The sequence below is a fragment of the Elaeis guineensis genome, chromosome 8, assembly GCF_000442705.2.
Source record: "Elaeis guineensis isolate ETL-2024a chromosome 8, EG11, whole genome shotgun sequence".
In the NCBI taxonomy this organism is placed as follows: domain Eukaryota; kingdom Viridiplantae; phylum Streptophyta; class Magnoliopsida; order Arecales; family Arecaceae; genus Elaeis; species Elaeis guineensis.
In genome coordinates, this window is record NC_026000.2 from 87,301,634 (window position 1) to 87,317,351 (window position 15,718).

Below are 15,718 nucleotides of genomic sequence, written 5' to 3' on the forward strand. Positions count from 1 at the left end.
CCCCCATCCGGTCTGAAAGAACCGGGCCTTCGACTTTGCTCATGTCAGGACGAGGTTCTCCTCCTGTTCCTAACATGGCTGTGGGGGCACATTAGGGCGTTGTAAGGCCTCTCCCCCCATCCGGTCTAAAAGAACCGGACCTTTGACTTTGCTCATGTCAGGATGAGGTTCTCCTCCTGTTCCTGACATAGCTGTGGGGGCACATTAGGGCATTGTGAGGCCTCTCCCTCCATCCGGTCTAAAAGAACCAGGCCTTTGACTTTGCTCATGTCAGGACGAGGTTCTCCTCCTGTTCCTGACATGGCTGTGGGGGCACATTAGGACATTGTAAGACCTCTCCCCCCATCTGATCTAAAAGAATCGGGCCTTTGACTTTGCCTATGTCAGGACGAGGTTGTAATCCTGTTGGTGCAAAAATCCCTTGCGCCGGAGAAGCTGGAGTCGAGGGAGTCACGGTCGCCGTCGGGACCTGCAAAAGAAGTCTAAATCGGAAGTGGGGTTGCTCCAGCAAGACCCTCCGATGCTTAAGTCAGTTCTCTGCCTCAACAAGAATGGAGTGCTCGAACGAAAATTTTAGCAGAGTTTTGAGATAGAAAATGGGGCTTATCCCATAACGTATCTAGGGTTCCCCTTTTATAGGCGGAGGGGGCAACAAATTGATAGCGACGCCTGTAACCATCTGGCAGTGGGCCGCCCAGAGTCAGGAAAAGTTTGTTGCGGAGAGTAGTGGGGTGGATCCGTGGCTGTCACTGGGGCGTGCCACGTGGAGTCTGCCACGAGAAGCGGAGTGGCGTCCGTTGTCCGACATGCCAGAGGATAGAAGAATCGCACGGTATCCGTCACAGAGAAGTGGAGCAGGGCCGTGGCCATTATTACGGCCTGCCAGGGAGTGATGGAGCCACGTAGAATCCATCGTAGGAGGTGGAGCAGGGTCGTGGGGTGATGGGGCCGCGTGGAATCTGCCGCAGGGAATGGAGCAGAATCGCGGCCGTTACTGCAACGTGCCAGGGGTTGGAGGTCCGCCGGCTGAAGTCCGGCTGGAGTGTCTGGCAGAGAGAGGTAGTTAGCCATCTGTCCAAGAGGAGCTCGAAACCTAGCTTTCGCAGGAGTTCGGATGGAGTCTTCCTTCAGTCACGACCGGGGGCGGAGCCTGGCTCCCGTAGGAGTCTGGGTGGAGCTTATCAGCATTTGAAGTTGGTGACGGAGCCCGGCTACCGTAGGAGTCCGGGCAGAGTCCTCCTGCAATTAAAGTCAGGTGCGAAGTCTGACTCCCGTAGGAGTCTAGGCGGAGCTTACCAGCGGTTGGAGTTGGTGATGGGGCCCGGCTCCAGTAGGAGTCCGGGCGGAGCTTGCCAGCAGTTGAAGTCGGCGACGGGGCCCGGCTCCCGTAGGAGTCCAGGTGGAGCTTGCCAACGATTGAAGTTGGTGACGGAGCCCGGCTCCCGTAGGAGTCCGGGCAGAGTCCTCCTGCAATTAAAGTCAGGTGTGAAGTCCGGCTCCCGTAGGAGTCTGGGCGGAGCTTACCAGTGGTTGGAGTTGGTGACGGGGCCCAGCTTCCGTAGGAGTCCGGGCGGAGCTTACCAGCAGTTGAAGTCGGCGATGGGGCCCGGCTCCCGTAGGAGTCCGGGCGGAGCTTACCAGCAGTCGAAGTCGGCGATGGGGCCCAGCTCCCGTAGGAGTCCGGGCGGAGCTTACCAGCAGTCGAAGTCGGTGACGGGGCCCGGCTCCCATAGGAGTTTGGGCAGAGTCCTCCTGCAATTAAAGTCAGGTACGAAGTCTGGCTCCCGTAGGAGTCCGGACGGAGCTTACCAACGGTTGGAGTTGGCGACGGAGCCCGACTCCTGTAGGAGTCCGGGCAGAGCTTGCCAGTGGTTGAAGTTGGCGACGGAGCCTGACTCCCGTAGGAGACCGGGCGGAGCTTACCAGCGGTTGAAGTTGGCGACAGAGTCCGATTCCCGTAGGAGTCCGGGCAGAGCTTACCAGCAGTCGAAGTCGGCGACGGGGCCCGACTCCCGTAGGAGTCCGGGCGGAGCTTACCAGCAGTCGAAGTCGGCGACGGGGCCCGGCTCCCATAGGAGTCCGGGCGGAGCTTACCAGCAGTCGAAATCGGCGACGGGGCCCGGCTCCCGTAGGAGTCCGGGCGGAGCTTACCAGCAGTCGAAGTTGGCGACGGGGCCCGGCTCCCGTAGGAGTCCGGGCAGAGTCCTCCTGCTATTAAAGTCAGGTGCGAAGTGCGGCTCCCGTAGGAGTCCGGACGGAGCTTACCAGCGGTTGGAGTTGGTGACGGAGCCCGCAAGGGTCAATCCCACTGAGAACTTCGGCTGTGGGTATTTTATACCCAACAGATACCTTCAACTGACTGATATCTGGACTTGACTCAGAGGATTCTAATAAAGATATAGAGTTTAGATTGACTTCAATATCAATAATTAATTCAGTATTAGTATCAAGATTATGAATAGTCTCAATGATTTCATCAGAAGGATTTTCTTCAATCAAAATTTTATTAGATTCTTCAGATGAATTATTTTCAGTTTTAACTTCTAAGAGATTGGGTGTAGTATCAATCTTTATGAAAAAAATCACGAATCCTTAATAATGAATTATCAGAATTATCCTGATCAACTTCAGATTCTCTTAAAAGGCTATCAGTCTGAGTTTCTTCAGAATTGAGAGAATAATTCGTACAGTTGTATTTTTTCTCAACCTAGTCTAGATGTCCAGAAATTTTATCAGAATGAATTTCTACTTTGGAGATTTGATCAAGATCATTTGTAGAAACCAAAATTGGACTCGTATTCTTCTTATTTTGAACCTAAGTAGGTTCAGCTTTAAAGCTTCTACAATATTTTCATGATTCAACCATCCTATTAATCACAGTATTTTATATTTTAGGACTAGCTTCCTCAAGGCCATTGATATAATACTTGTCAAACCAGTCAAAAAAGAAAATATGTCTCTCTTCAATTTTCATCTAACTAAACCATATTTTTCTTATAAAATCTCATTTCCTCTTATTATAAGTATCAAAGAACCACTCTTTTCCATCGTTATTTTTATTAGATCAACATTTTCTCCTTGTAGTTCTTTGTTTATAGGAAATTCAGCTATTTCTATAATTTTAGAGTCAATATAAGAGCCATATGGAGTATCTAAAACTAATCTAGCTAATTTTTTTTATTTTTATTTTTAGTTTTTCATCTACATATGAAATATCTATAGTAGGTTCTATACTATAATCTTTTATACTATTTTTTTATTTCTCTCATAGTTATGAAATATTTATTTGAAGACCCATCTTGAAAATAGGTAGGTTTCTTTAGCCTAGTATCTTTCAAGTTAGAAGGAGAGGTTTTTCTTGTCTTAGAAGGTGAGATTTTCCTTGGCTTGAAGAGTTTCTTTATCCCAAGATCTTTAAGTCTATGTCTTGTTCTTTCAAGATCTTGAGGATAATAATTTAAGGATTGTTCTTCAATTTCTTCATCAGATTCTTCAAGTACTTCTTGAGAAAGTATTTCTCTATTAATTTTTTCTGGATAGAATTCATCTTCTTCTATTTCTTCAGGGTAGATGGATTCTATATCATCTTGTAGCTCATCTTGATCCCAGTCCTCAATATCAAAGGCTTCAATATCTTTATCCATTTTTAATATATTGAGAAAATTAGCTACCTATTATCTAAACATATGCTAAATATATTTCTATCTTAACTAATCTAGTTATTCATAAATCTATTTCTATGTTACCTAAAGAATCATAGAAAGTGTTAACTCTAATTTCTATTTTAAACTAAATTTTATCTTAATTTCTATAAAATATACATCTATACTAATAATTAACTCTTATAAAATATATAACTAGACTACTAATTAACTCCTCAATAGTTACTAGTTTTTATTCATTTTGCTTATTAGAAACATTTTACAAACATAGCATAGTTATTTTCAGCACAGATAAGTTGCAGATCAAAATCAGTTAGATTTCTTATCCATTTTAGATTTCGAAGGTTCAGCAAGAGATCTAAGAATACTAGCCATAGGGACGACATCAACAATCAATTGTGACTTACCATCCTAAATATTTTTCCTCACGACTAATACGAAATTTACCGCACTACCTGTCCGATCGCTCTATACGGCTAAAAATTAATAGATCTCCTCCCCGGCATGAAAGATGGATCTGATACTAGATTGACCCAGGCCAACGTGTGTATGCATGGAAGCAACAATGTTGTGTGTGTGAGTGGGTCAGAGCCACAGATATATGATAATTCAAAGTCCTAATAGACTCTCCTGATGTAGATCAAGAATCTCGATAATCATGAGACAGAAGTATCACAGTGCCCAGCAGTAAATTGTCACAGCAGTGTAACACAGTAGTAAAGGCTACGTGCATACACGTAGAAGCAGCAAATGGATAGATTACGTGCGTAAACATAGAAGCAGTAAATGGATAGACGAACTATAAGGTATACGATACTATCTGCATGCACCATATAACTAACAGCCTGGAACCCAGAAGTAAAAGCAAAATGATCATAATTGAAGAGTAAAGGAGGTCAAACCTACAAATAATACTACCTAAACAAATAGTAGACAGACAGAGATAGATAGGGATATAGAATGGAGATGAAGGACAGACTTACAAACACTTAGGCATAAGATAAGCAGACATGAGATGAATAGATTAATGGAAGGCTAATGCTAGCTATAGCACAAACTAAGTTCAAAAGATAAAAATCTAAACTAAAGCAAAGGCTAATGGAAGGTTAAGGCTAACTGGTGAACTAAAGTGTAAGCTAGACTAATATAAGAAAATATAAACTGAAACATAGACTAATGGAAAGCCGATAAGAGAACACAAATATAACACAAGCTAAGATATAAGCTAGTAACAAACTATAAACTTTAATCAATTAAGATAAATTAAACTTCTAATGACTAACACTCTCCAGATTATAAGTAAATAGACTAATATAAAAGCAAAAAATATAAATACAGTAAATAAACTATTGAGTAAACTATACTACTGATAAAAGCAAACTACAAATTATTAAACTCTAATTATAAATGATGAATTAACTACAGTAAATAAGACTAATAGAATGAACAAACTAACTGCTATAGTAAATAAATTGAACTAAGTAAGAGCAGAACAAACCAAAATGGAAAAGAAAGAAATAAAATTTAACTAAAGACAAGTAAACAAAATAGAAGCAAAACAGAATGAGCAAGATAACTAAAACAACTAGAACAAAATAAAGTACAGTACTTAACTAAAGTAGCAAAATGAAACAAAGCTAAATATAAGTACAAAAATTGGGATTGAAATAAAATAAAATAAAATGCTTAATATAAAGTAAAAGAAATAAATAAAAGCATAAAATAAAATAGTGTACTTTAACTAATTAGATAGTATATAATCACTCCATTGTTTACTTTGCAATTACATGATAGATTGCACTATATTTTTCATATAACTTTATAATATATTACAGGTGATACTTGGATTATTTATCTTGATTGATCCATGATTTACTTCACAATCTCTACTAATCTTAGGATTGTTTATCCTTAAGTGATTGATCCATTATTTATTTTACAGCCTTGGTAGTATTTCAGTTATTTACTATCATGCTACAGTAATATACTACAGTGCGCAATAGTACTGTACAGTATTTCTGCTATAGTGATGCACAGTGCATATTCTACAGTAATTAACTACAGTACAGCTACAGTACTATGAATAGTAATATAAATAAGCTTAAAAAAACTTAAAGCATAATTAAAAATAGTAATAAAGAAAAAAAATGGACTTTATTTACAAAAACATACTTACATGAAATCTGATGAAATTGAAATACACACCTTACAAGCTTTATGTACACTAATCAAGCTTAAACAAACTTAAATACAAATCATGAGCACTAATATGTGCTAATACATGAGTAAACACACCAATAAGCATACTTATGTACAAAACTCACATGGATTAACGGAGCTAAGTGACAAAGCTTTCTGAGAATGGAACTGTGGAAGGAAAATGGGATGAGTTTTTTATTAAAGAAATGGAGAAGATGATGGGTGGAGAATGATTATTTAAACATGGAAATAGAAGGAGGAAGGAAGCCTTGTTTTAGTGGAAACAAACAAATATGGATATATAAACAAGGAAATAATGGAGATGCTTCTCTGATGATGTGAAGTGGAGGAGGAAATAATGAAGAGTGGAAGCTTTGTTTTGGTGGAAGGGAACAAACGAAGTGGAGAAATAATGGAGAAGAGATGCTTTGTTTATATGGAAGAGAACAAAGACCTCATGAAGATGTCTGCTATGAGGAAGGCAGACTAAGGAAGATTAGAGAAGTTTTGTGGAAGGAGATGAGGAAGATTAGAAGAAAAAGACAAAGGAAGAGGAGGAAAGGAGAAGGAAAGATGGAGATAAGAAAGAGAAATTTTGTCACTCGGACCGCAATCCCTCTCGACCTGCCTCTCCATGCTCGGCCTCCCTCAGAACAGATGCCTTCTCCTTTATTTATAGGCAAGGGAAGGAACTATGCGGACTTCAATTGGTTTGAAATCTGGAAGCTTGTAGAAGTTAGAACCGAAGTCGAAACTTAATTAATTTTAAGTCCGATTTCCTGTAGCATTTTTTCGTCTCTGTACAGTGCCAAAAATTTTTCTGTAGAAGAATAGTAATGATATCAGAAATCTTCTTATAGTTTGTTTGTCGTCTTTAGATTCTGGTGTAGACCAATTTTTGAAGATGAACTGTCTTTAAGAGTGGTAGTAATGGTTTATGTTGTCTTCAGAAGATGGTGGTAATTATCTGATTGTAGAAGAGGCTAATAGAAGAGCCACTAGATTGTACCTGTAGAAAAACTTTTCTATCAAAATTTTGGTAGAAGGGTTAGTAAGAAAATATTTTTCTTCTTTTTTTTTTCTTTTTTTTTTCAAAAGAATATTTTGGTTCTTGTTTCTGGATGATAGGTGGTGAAGTCATCGTCGATCATGTATACTTCTTCTGTTTCTTCTTTTATACTTTGATTTTTGGATGATACTCTGGAAGTAGAGGCTTCTAATTTTTGTAGTTCATAATTTTTTTCAAATATTTTTCATAGATCTTCTTGTAGGGAGATGGAGCTCTTTCAAAAGCTTCTTCAGTAGTTTCTATATGTAGTCTAGATGAGTCCATTAATAGTTGAATTGGATAAAATTTGAAGTTCCACTTGAAGCTTGTTCTAATGTAAATATTTAGATTATTGGATCTTCGTCAAATAAAATCCATCTTTTGATATATATTTTTTTGCTCAAAAATATTGGAAACTGATCAGCTTTTATGTTGAGCTCCCACTTTAATATCCAAGGATGACCTATCTCCGTGTAGAATCTCATCAGATTGATGTCATCAATGTTGTGATATCTTTTAAGAACTTCAGATTTTATATCTTCAAAAAATATGTCAGAGATGATTCCAAATTTGAGCCACTAATGATAGTAGAACTAGATAGGTAGAATTTCTTAATATTTGAATTTTATGAATCATGAATGTCTGTATTCTAAGTTTTGGATATAAAGAAGATTGATTCAAGCTTTTTAATAATCCCAATAGCTGAATTCTTTATCTCCATAGTTTTTTATTCTCAAGGTCTTGATAGAATTGGGGTTCTACTCTAGATCTCAATCTTTCAAAGAGAAAACTTTTAGTATGAGAAGTTAAGAGAAAGCAATCTCACCATTCTGCTGATAGTTGTGATGAATATGTACACTCTTAGTTTGAGTCAGAATTTCTTCATGATAAACTCGATCCTTCTCTCCTGTCTTGGGAATATGAAAGTTTTCTTTTGGAAGAGATTTTATTAGGTCTAAGATATTGGAGTTTAGAACATGTGCTTCCAAAGGGAAAAGGTTTTCTTCTGATTTGAATATATAGGGATTAGGATAGTATGGTTCTCTGGTAGAGGTAGTAGAAGTATTGGATGTTTTATAGTCCCAAGATTGCCTTACCTGATCCTTCGCTTTAGAGAATTGACCTTCTAGAGATTGGATGCCAAAATATGCTTTTCTATAAAAATATGTCAAAATCAGTTCATAATATTCAGCAACAACCAGGAGAGTATTCTCTTGTAGATATAGGTAATTAATTAGAAACTTCATAATCTTTTCAAAATCTTTCTTTTGATTAAATATATGAGTTCACCATATTTCATTAAATAGTAAGTAATTTTCTAAAGAGAGTTGTGGAATAAGATAGGAGGGATATTTTTGTTCCTTGCTCCAATTTTTGTTAAACTTTATATTTTTGTCAAAAAAATATGGATACGAATTTTTTAGTTGAATTAAGGATTCATATACCAGTCTTTTTTTTTATTAATCTATTTAAGCACTTTATTTTTAGGATTTTATCATCATTCAAGAAAAATTCTTTTTCATTTTTAAATATAAATGTTAAGTAAGGATGATGAGTTTTGATAAGTGCCATATGGAAATCAGCAGCAAAGCTGAAGTATGCCCAGAAAAGTTTTAATTGTTCTTTATTTAAAAATTTATCAACTAATTCTAGGACTTGATCTAATGGGAGTATGATGTTATAATCTAGAAGGATTTTAATTTAGAAAGGTTCTATTACCTTTTCTGGTAGTACAAGTTTATTTCTTATTATAGTCCTAAAAAATATTTGCAGGTGCTTCCATTCTTGTTTATCATTGATATATATAATTTTAAAATGAGCAAAAGGAAGAAGAATTTATATTTGAAAGATCTCTAATATTATATCAAATTTAAGGTAACTCTTGGCTCCATGAATTCTTTTCAATATATTTTTTGAGATTGGAGTGTCATATTTTATCCATTGTAATATTTTATATAAACATTTATGATCATTCATTAATTTTAATCTTCTCTTTATCTTTTTTTGATATTTGGATTTTGATTTTGCATTGTTTTTGTAAGATAATTCTTGTACATATTTTGAAAGCTTTTCAGAATTATAGCAAGTCTTAAACAATATTCTCTGGTTGCCTTGTGTAATGATTTTTTTTTTTGTAACAGTAAAAGGTTTAAGATGGGCTAAGAAAGAGTTTCCTAATATGACTCCTTGTTTTAGAGTTTTAACTAGTATAAATGGCATTTTAATGTAACATTTTCCTATACATACATAAAGTTTAGAGATCTTATGGTTTATTCTTAGATTTTTTTCCTTCTGTAGTTTGAAGATTTTAATTAAATCTTTCAAAGTATCTTGAAAGAATTAAGTCTTATCTAATATAGTTTACATTAGCTCCAGAATCTAACAAAGTTTCATGTCTAAAGTGATATTTATCTTTTAGTTTAAATAGAACATCACAGATTCATTTTACATTCAATTTCTTAGGAGTCTTTTGAGTTTTCTTATCAAACTTTCTTTTGGATCTTTTATATTTTCTTTTATATAATTTATCTATTTGAGATCCAAATTTAAAGCCAAAATCTTTTAATTTATAGAGATCATTTATTCCTTTTCTTTTGCGTAACCTTATAAATTTATCTCTGGTCAATTCAGGTCTAAAAAAAATTGCTCCATCTACCTTATTGATATAGTACCTATCTCCTAAATTAACTTTTAAACTTAAAGGAGATAGTTCTAAAGAAAAGTTTTTTAAACCTAATATAGTGAAGTAAATATCTCTATACCATCTAAACTCAATTAAATTGTTACTCTTAACTTAATTTATTTTTAATACCTACATGTAGATTATCTATAATGTTCAAAGGATGATCTAAAGGATTGTGGCCTTTAGACTTCTTCTGAACAACATCTAAGTTAGTGGAGAAGATTTTCCACCAATCTTTTAATTACTTTAATAAGTAATTTATCATTGTCTCAGTAACTAAAATTTGTGAATAAATATGGATCTTACGGGCTTTTAAGTGTATTATGGTTAGTTGACAATAATTATTGATGATATAATAATCTATAACTCCATTAGAGTTTTAATCAAGAGTTCTTCTCATAGAACGAATAGTGGATAAGTTGTCAAATGTCTTTGTCAACTATGAATCCACTAAGTTTGATCTAGGATAATGATTTATTATCCTAGGGACTAGAACAACTAGTTTATAATTAGGAATTGGTTTATCTTTAGTGCTTTCCGAGATAAATAGTTTTCTAGCTATATTTTCTCTACTATCCATTCTCTTATCTTCAGGGTTTTTTGAGATTAAGAGATTATTAATTCCTACAGAAGTACTAATTCTTAAGGGATTACTAGTTCTTATATCCTTAGAGAAACATAAAGTTTTATAAATTTCTTTAGATATAGGGATAGATCTACTGGATAAGAGTGACTGATTTAAGGTAGACTATTTTAAAGATTTTAAATTAGATAAAAAGTTTGGTATAATCTTTAAATCAAACAGATCACATGTAGAAGCACTTTCTTCAAGTATTTCATCAGAAGAAGTTTTATCATCTTGGTTCAATATGATTTCATTTAATTCTCCCAAAAACTCCTTTTCCAACCATGCTTCTGAAATGTTAGATGTTGGAGGTACCTCAATTGGATCCAGATGATCTTCCTTAGTACTTTCACTATAGTTTTTGATTGGTACCATCAATTGCCTTAAGCCTAGGCTTGACTCAATAGATAAATATATAGGGTTCAGATTAACTTTGGTATCTAGATGATAAATAGTCTCATCAGAAAGATTCTCTTTGATCAAAATTTTATCAGATTCTTTAGATGAATTATTTTTAGTTTCAACTTCTAAAAGATTGGGTATTGTATTAATCTTTATAGAAAAATCACCAATCTTAACTAATGAATGATCAGAATAGTCCCAATTAAGTTTAGATTCCCTCTTTTCCTCTAGAAGGCTGTCAGTCTGTATCTTTTTAAAGTTAAGAGAATGATCCATATAGTCCTGTTGTTCTTTATCTTGATCTAAATGCTCAGAGATTTTATCAAAATGAGTTTCTTTATGATCCTTAGTTATTACCTTCTATAGATTAATGTTTATTTTCTTTCGAGTAGTCACTAACTTACTAGGTTTTAAAATAACTTTTAGATCTTCAGTAGAGTTCTTAGCAGGCTTTTGGCATCTTATTGACTGAATATGTCCTTTTTCTTTTCTAGATGAAGATATCACCTAGTTTTGAGAAAGAACCTTAATTCCAAATTTTTGTTATTTAGGATTTATATTTTCAAGACCTTTAAGATAATATTTTATAAACCAGTCAAAGAAAAAAATATTTCTTTCTTCAATCCTCATTTAAGCAGACCATACTTCTCTTATAAAATTTTGTTGTCTTTTGTAATACATTCTATAAAATATTTTTTTTAATTTTTAATATAATTAAAATCTGCACTAAGAGGTTTTCTATCTATCTAAAAATTAGCTATTCTTAAGTATTTATCATCTAAATATATGTCAAATATGTCTTTAACTACTAATCTAGCTATTCATTTTACATCTATTTTTATATTACCTAGAGAATCAAATGAAAATTTTATTTTAATTTTTATACTATAATCATCTAACCTATCTTCTAGCTTCTCAATGATTACAGTTTTTCTATTCATTTTGCTTTTTAGAGATATTTTTGAGTTAAAAGAGATTTTTTCAACATGGATAATCATCAGATCAAAATCAATTAGATTTTTTATCCATTTTAGATTTCAAAAGTTTGACAAAAGATCTAAGGATACCAGCCATAGGGACGATACCAATAGTTAATTTATGACTTACCACCCTAAACATCTTTCCTCACAGCTAACACAGGATTTATCACACTACCTATCTGGTCCACTCTATTTGGTTAAAAATCAATAGATCTCCTTCTCGACACGAAAGATGGCTTTGATACCAAATTGACTCGAGCCAACGTGCGCACACGTGGAAGCAGCAATGTTATGTGTGTGTGAGTGGGTCAGAGCCATAAAGGTATGATAATTCGCAAGTCCTAACGGACTCTCCTGATGCAGATCAGAAATCTCGATAACCACGAGGTGAAAGTATCATAGTGCCCAACCGTAAATTATCATAGCAGTGTGATACAGCAGTAAATGCTACATGCATACACATAGAAGCAGCAAATGGGTAGGCTACATGTGTACATGTAGAAGCAGTAAATAGATAGACAAACTATAAGATATACGATACTTCCCGCATGCACCATATAACTAATAGATCGAAACCTAGGAGTAGAAGAAAAATGATTATGATTGAGGAGTAAATGAAGTCAAACCTAAAGATAATGCCTAAACAGACACAAAGGTAGAAGACTAACAGATAGACATACGAAATGGAGATTAAGGATAGACTCAGACACGATGAATAGACTGAAGAAAGTCTAAAGATAGACTGAAGAAAGTTCAAAGACAAACTAAGTATATAAGATAAAACCTAAACTAAGACACAGGCTATTAGAAGGATAAGGAAAAATAAAGCTCAAACTAAGCTAATATAAAAAATTATTAACTGAAACATAAACTAACAGAAAGCTAATAAGAGAGCACAGACTAAGGTATAAGCTAATAACTGAATGTAAACTAAAAACTATAGGTTAATGAATTAAGCTTTTTAAAAACTAAGACCATCCAGATTGCAAGTAAACAAACTAATATAAGAACAAGAAGAACAAATATAAGTGCAAGAAGCATAAATGCAATAAATAAACTATAGAGTAAATTATACTATTGAGTTAGCTACTAAGCTATAACTATGGCTAATTAACTTACATACTTAAAAGGACAAACTAAAACTAACTGTCATAAATAAGACTAACAGAACAAACTATTGCAGTATATAAAACTAAACTAAGTAAGAGTGAAACAAACCAAAATGGAAATGAAAGAAATAAAATTTAACTAAAGACAAGTAAACAAAATAGAAGCAAAGCAGAATGAACAAGATAACTAAAACTACTAAAACAAAATAAAATACAGTACTTAAACAAAGTAGTAAAATGGAACAAAGCCTAATATAAGTACAGTAAGCAGTACTGAAATAAAATACTTAGTATAAAGTAAAAGAAATAAACAAAAAGCTTAAAGTAAAATAGAGTACTTTAACTAATTAGATAGCATATAATCACTCCATTATTTACTTTGCATTGCATGATAGATTACACTATATTTTTAGTACAACCTTATAATATGTTACAGGTGGTATTTGGGTTGTTTATCCTAATTGATCTATTATTTACTTCACAATCTCTACCAATTTTATTGTTGTTTACCCTTAAGTGACTGATCTGTTATTTACTTTACAGCCTCGATGGCATTCCAGTTATTTACCGTCATGCTACAGTAATATGCTATAGTGCGCAATAGTACTGCACAGTATTTCTGCTATAGTTCTGTACAGTGCATATGCTACAGTAATTAGCTACAGTATAGCTATAGTATTATGAACAGTAATATAAACAAGCTTAAAAAAAACTTAAAGCATAATTAAAAATAGTAATAAAGAAAGAAAATGAGCTTTATATACAAAAGCATGCTTGCATGAAGTCTGATAAAATTGAAATATACACCTTACAAGCTTTATGTATACTAATCAAGCTTAAACAAACTTAAATACAAACTACCAGTGCTAATATATACTAATACATGAGTAAACACACCAATAGGTACACTTATGTACAAAACTCACATGGATTAATAAAGCTAAGTGACAAAGCTTTCTAAGAATGAAACTGTGCAAGATGGGATGAGTTTTTTATTAAGGAAATGGAGAAGATGATGGGTGGAGAATGATTATTTAAACATGGAAATGGAAGGAGGAAGGAAGCCTTGTTTTAGTGGAAACAAACAAATGTGGATATATAAACAAGGAAATAATGGAGATACTTCTCTCATGATGTGAAGTGGAAGAGGAAATAATGAAGAGTGGAAGCTTTGTCTTGGTGGAAGGAAACAAATGAAGTGGAGAAATAATGGAGAAGAGATGCTTTGTTTATGTGAAAGAGAACAAAGCCCTCGTGAAGATGTCTGCTATGAGGAAGGCAGACTAAGGAAGATTAGAGAAGTTTTATGGAAGGAGACGAGGAAGATTAGAGGAAAAAGATGAAGGAAGAGGAGGAAAAGAGAAGGGAAGATGGAGATAAGGAAGAGGAACTTTGTCACTCGGATCACAATCCCTCTCAACCTACCTCTCCATGCTCGACCTCCCTTAGAACTAATGCCTTCCCCTTTATTTATAGACAAGAGAAGGAACTATGCGGACTTAAATTAGTTTGAAATTCGAAAGCTTGTAGAAGTCGGAACCAAAGTCGGAACTTAATTGATTTTAAGTCTGATTTTCTATAGCATTTTGTCGTTTCTGTACGGTATCAAAAATCTTCCTGTAGATGAACAGTAGTGATGTCAGAAATCTTTCTGTAGCTTGCTTGTCATCTTTAGATTCTAGTGTAGACCAATTTTTGAAGATGAATGGTCTCTAAGAATTAAACCGACTTTGAGAATAATAGTAGTGGTTGTCTTCAAAAAATAGTGCTAATTATCTGGTTATAGAAGTGGCTAATAGAAGGGCCACTGGATTGTACCTGCAAAGAAAATTTTTCTTCCAAGAGATTGGTAGAAGGGTTAGCAGAATTTTTCTTTTTCATTCTTCGATGCCGAAGAGTAAGGCAAGGTTGAAGGAGTCATCAAATCCTTAGGTAGTCTTATCTTCTTTTTTGCCTTGATGAAAGAGAATCATACTATTCAAGGGATATTCTAGTTCATTCTTTGTATTTTTAGGATAATTTTTTGGATTCAGCAGAATATCCCAACTTCTTTCTTTTTCTGGTACTACTATGGGTAGGTCTATGGTAACCCATATCCTTTCATTTGTCCAATATTTTTCTATCTGAAAACTCTTGCTCTTGACTATCCAATATACTTCTTTGTAATTAAAGAGCATATAATCCTTCAAATCAGTATTTTTTATAAATTCTTCCACCTCTATTTCGTTGATGAATTTGAATTAGTTGCATCTGGAGACATATTCAGTTTCTCTTTCTGAAAGTAGAGTTATATGATGATCTGGAAAGGATATACAATTTTTTCAATTTTTTTTCTTTAATGCTCTACATATCAGTATGTCTAATTTTTTTCTGCCTTTTCGAGCTTGCTTCAAAATAGTAGCAACTACGTTTGGGAATATGTCCACAGAATAAGAGCAGTCGACGATAACTTTTCTGACCAATCTTTTGTATAGTGCTTTGTCATAGTTTGAGTGGCTTTGATGTTGATGTTTGGTATGATAAGTATTGGCTAGTACCACTCCATTGCTAGATAGGGATATAATTCTTTGAATACTTTTTTGGCTTCATGAGATTGCATTATTTTGTCAAAAATAGCACTCTTAAGATCAAGAGTTAAATTTTCTTTCACTTTTTTCAAATAGCTCATCTTTTTCTTTTTTGGCTCATTGTATATTTTTTTTTGATTGCTTTTCTAGAGAGTTAAGGGGCAAAGGATGAGGAATTTTAGGGTTATGAATTTTACCTTCTTCAGAATTGTTCAGATTGGCTATGTGTTCTCCTTCAATAATATTCCTATTAAACTAAAGGGGTGAGTGTAATAATTTTAAATCCTTTTCTCCTGAAGTGGATGGTTTTTCTTTTTTCCTATCACTCAATGAAAATTTATTAGCTAATGTATTTATAATTTCTACTCCTATAGATCCTCTTAAAAGGTCTAAGAAAGATTCTTTTGGTTCTGAACAGAATTTAAACAGAATATTTTTGCCTT